The 4,643-nt window shown below is 44.3% G+C and overlaps 1 long non-coding RNA gene across 1 annotated transcript; it reads right to left on the bottom strand.

Moving 5' to 3' along the window:
• Positions 1–137: 137 nt before the first annotated feature.
• Positions 138–4,419, bottom strand: LOC136331445 (uncharacterized). Its single transcript, XR_010730488.1, has 4 exons — positions 4,360–4,419; positions 2,334–2,407; positions 2,050–2,107; positions 138–1,099 (listed from the first exon to the last, which is right to left on the bottom strand). It is a non-coding gene; the product is annotated as an uncharacterized lncRNA (long non-coding RNA).
• Positions 4,420–4,643: the final 224 nt, after the last annotated feature.

The following is a 4,643-nucleotide window of genomic DNA, read 5'->3' as shown; positions in this document are numbered from 1 at the left end:
GAGTTATGCGCCCTGTCCAGAGAAATCTCTTGGTTAGAGATTGTCCTGGTTTCTCAGAGGTTGCCAGTTTAATCCCTGGTCAGGGCACATACAGCAACAGATCTATGTTCCTGTCTTTCTCTCTCCCTTATTTCTCTAAAATCAAGAGAAAAAAAAATTTTTTTTAATTATGCTGCTTAATATGAGAGACATGGAATGGTTCTTTGACTATTCTAATTCCAAACCAAGACAGTACATCTCTAGAAATATTAAGCTTGCTATTGTATCATTTTCAACAGCTGATGTAATTGATTTAACATGATGAACTGCACAATAACTTAAAACACAAGCATCTGAGCAAACAAATCGTAGAGTTGGCCTGTCCAATATGGTGGTCACTTATCTTCATGTGGCCATTTACATTTAAATCAATTAAAATTGGTCAAAACTAATTGTTCAGAACTAAGTTGTCTGTTGCACTAGCCATATTTCAAGTCCCCAGTAATTATATGTGGCTAGTGCCTATGGTATTGGGCTATGCAAATAGGGAACTATATAACATTTCTGTAACTGCAGGAAGTTAAATTGGACAATGTTGATATGGAAGTCTATATGTATATGTGTATGTATAACAGGAAGGTTCTATTAGTGCCAGGAGGATTCTCCTTGGAATCAGTGACTTGCAAAAATGAATAAGATGTAAAATAACTTAAAATGTATTCTGGTTTTTTTCCCCTGCTTTGAACTTTTAGTGGTTTTTTTTTTGTTTTTGTTTTTTTAGAGTCAGAGAGAGGGATAGACAGGGACAGACAGACAGGAATGGAGAGATGAGAAGCATCAATCATCAGTTTTTTGTTGTGCGTTGCAACACCTTAGTTGTTCATTGATTGCTTTCTCATATCTTCCTTGACCGCAGGCTTTCAGCAGACCGAGTAACCCCTTGCTTGAGCCAGCGACCTTGGGCTCAAGCTGGTGAGCTTTTGCTCAAACTAGACGAGCCCGTGCTTAAGCTGACGACCTCGGGGTCTCGAACCTGAGTCTTCTGCTTTCCAGTCCGACGCTCTATCCACTGCGCCACCGCCCAGTCCAGTCAGGCGAACTTTTAGTTTTGATGCAGGTACTATATGGATTAGAAATTGACTTCTTAGAAAATCACACTTTTTATTATATTTTCTTTGTAAAGAAGCACTTATGTGTCTGCTCTACTCCCTCTGCCCCTGCCAAAGTCCAAATGGATTAGATTTACTAGAGTTTCTCCCCTTTTAATAATACAGCAGGTTGAAAGTACCTTGTTCTTTTTTATTTTTTTAATTGATTTTAGAGATAGGTGAAGGAAGAGAGAAAAACATTGATTTGTTGTTTTCTGCATTCATTGATTTATGTATTCACTGGTTAATTCTTGTATGTGCCTTGACCAGGGATTGAACCTACAGCCTTGGTGTATCCCGACAAATCTCCAACCAACAAAGCTAACCAGCAAGGGCCCAGGACCCCGTTCTTAAAAACAGCACTTGTGGATTGGGACTTAAAATGGGCTAGGAATTGTGCTGAGCACTTGGTAGACAATAATGGCTTGTTTAATCCTCACATCAGCTCTCCTAAGTAGTAATTGCTGCCCCTCAGAACAACCACTGAGAGTTCAAGTCCCTTGACTTGAAGTAAGTAAGTCCACAGGCTAGACTGGATCTAAAATCAGCCTCTGAACCCAGGACTTCAATTCCCTTTTGCTGTATTGCATGTAAGAGTTATAAAACTCTCTTGGTGCCTTACCTTTATTAAAATAGTGTCAGGCATTGGCCCTGGCTGGTTGGCTCAGTGGTAGGGCCTTGGCCTGGCGTGTGGAAGTCCCGGGTTTGATTCCCTATCAGGGCACACAGGAGAAGCACCCATCTGCTTCTCCACCCTTCCCTCTCTCCTTTCTGTCTCCCCCCCCCCCCCCCCGCAACTAAGGCTCCATTGGAGCAAAGTTGGCCCAGGCACTGAGGATGGCTACATGGCCTCCGTCTCAGGCACTAGAATGGCGCCAGCCACACCCCAGGTGGGCAGAGCATCGCCCCGTATTGGGCTTACCGGGTGGATCCTTGTTGGGCGCATGCAGGAGTCTGTCTCTCTGCCTCCCCACTTCTCACTTCAGAAACAAACAAACAAACAAAACAAAATATAGTGTCAGGCACATAGTAAGTCCTCTGTGTTTGCTATAATGACTATTGCACACCTTTTTATTCCCCATTGTCAATAATTAATTGCCTTATTTTTCAAGTTTAGGTTTCTTGGTTTGAGTATAATTAATTTAACACCAATGTCCTCATCAGAATTATAAATCTTTTGTGTGTTCAAACACACCAGGTACTCACCATTTTATCTTCCTCCATCCTCCTTCAGCCTAGATTGATTACCACAAAACAAATATAGTATCCCATTGGTTCAGCTACAAATGATACAAAGTCAAAGTCATGTAAATGTTCAATACTGCTTTGACAGAAATTATATCAGAAGATGAAATGTGGCCCTTGCCAGATCCATTGGTTAGAGCATTGTACATAAGTACAGAGTTTGCTGGTTCAATCCACAGTTAGGGCACATACAGAAACAGATTAATGTTCCTGTACAGAGACCAGCTCGGCATTGGACAATAGGAAAGCGCTGCAGGACTTAAGAAAAATCACACCACATAAAGAAAAGATGGTTACAGGGGACTCCCAGCCTCTAGATCTGAGAGCCCAGATCTCTGCAGCCTTGTTGTATTTGTTTCTTTTCAGCAAGCATGTTAGCAAGCAGAGACTCAGGAACAGAGAAGGATGATTAACTAAAACCTTGCAGGTATGCAGGAAACAGCTATAAGGTTTAGAAGCTTCCATTAAACAATCTTTTTTTTTTTTAATTTTTTTTTTAAATTTTATTTATTCACTTTAGAGAGGACAGAGAGACAGAGAGAGAGAGAGGAGAGAGAGACAGGGGGAGGAGCTGGAAGCATCAACTTCCATATATGCCTTGACCAGGCAAGCCCAGGGTTTTGAACCAGCGACCACAGCATTTCCAGGTCGACGCTTTATCCACTGCACCACCACAGGTCAGGCCCATTAAACAATCTTATCAGTGTTGCTGAGGTAGCATTCTACCCTGCAGGACTTGGCATTCCAAAGTCTGCGCACCTAAGACTTGTTTCAGGGCAGCATTCCAACCTCCAGCCATTTCCTACATTCCTGTCTCCCTCTTAGTAAAATCAATATAAAAATAAAAAGACAACAGAGAAGTGTGTACATAGGAGGGGCAGGCAGTTGCTTAAAATATTTGAAACAAACAAAGTTACTTAGAAATATGCAAGTAGATTCTAGGGGAAAGATTAGAAATCATTGTATTGCACCATTAGAGTGACGGTTGGAGGTAACAGACTGCTCTTCGTCATAAATTTGGCAAACTTTTTTTCAGTAAATACATATTCTAAACATTTTAAGAATTGCTGCCCTGGCCGGTTGGCTCAGCGGTAGAGCGTCGGCCTAGCGTGCGGAGGACCCGGGTTCGATTCCCGGCCAGGGCACACAGGAGAAGCGCCCATTTGCTTCTCCACCCCTCCGCCGCGCTTTCCTCTCTGTCTCTCTCGTCCCCTCCCGCAGCCAAGGCTCCATTGGAGCAGGGATGGCCCGGGCGCTGGGGATGGCTCTGTGGCCTCTGCCCCAGGCGCTAGAGTGGCTCTGGTCGCAACATGGCGACGCCCAGGATGGGCAGAGCATCGCCCCCTGGTGGGCAGAGCGTCGCCCCTAGTGGGCGTGCTGGGTGGATCCCGGTCGGGCGCATGCGGGAGTCTGTCTGACTGTCTCTCCCCGTTTCCAGCTTCAGAAAAATGAAAGGAAAAAAAAAAAAAAGAATTGCTTAAAAACAAATGTCAGCCTGACCAGGCAGTGGCGCAGTGGATAGAGTATTGGACTGGGATGCAGAGGACCCGGGTTCGAGACCCCAAGGTCGCCAGCTTGAGTGCGGGCTCAGCTGGTTTGAGGAAAAGCCCACCAGCTTGAACCCAAGGTCGCTGGCTCAAGCAAGGGGTTACTCAGTCTGCTGAAGGCCCACGGTCAAGGCACATATGAGAAAGCAATCAATGAACAACTAAGGTGTTGCAACGCGCAACGAAAAACTGATGATTGATGCTTCTCATCTCTCTCCGTTCCTGTCTGTCCCTGTCTATCCCTCTCTCTGACACACTCTCTGTCTCTGTTAAAAAAAAAAAAATGTTACAGCCTGACCAGGCGGTGGTGCAGTGGATAGAGCATCGGACTGGGGTGCAGAAGGACCCGGGTTCAAGACCCTGAGATCTCCAGCTTGAGCGCAGGCTCATCTGCTTTAAGCAAAAAAAAAAAAAAAAAAAAAAAAAACAAAACAACTCACCAGCTTGGATCCAAGGTCGCTGGCTCGAGCAAGGGGTTACTCTGTCTGCTGAAGGCCCCTGGTCAAGGCACATATGAGAAAGCAATCAATGAAAAAACAAGGTGTCACAATGAAAAACTAATGATTGATGCTTCTCATCTCTCTCCGTTCCTGTCTGTCCCTATCTATCCCTCTCTCTGACTCTCTCTCTCTGTCTCTGTAAAAAAAAAAAAGAAAAACAAACGAAAAAAAACAAATGTACAGTCTGACCAGGCGGCAGCATAATGAATAGAGCATCTACTGGG

This window comes from Saccopteryx bilineata, chromosome 3, assembly GCF_036850765.1.
Source record: "Saccopteryx bilineata isolate mSacBil1 chromosome 3, mSacBil1_pri_phased_curated, whole genome shotgun sequence".
In the NCBI taxonomy this organism is placed as follows: domain Eukaryota; kingdom Metazoa; phylum Chordata; class Mammalia; order Chiroptera; family Emballonuridae; genus Saccopteryx; species Saccopteryx bilineata.
This window is presented reverse-complemented; position numbering and strand designations above follow the sequence as displayed.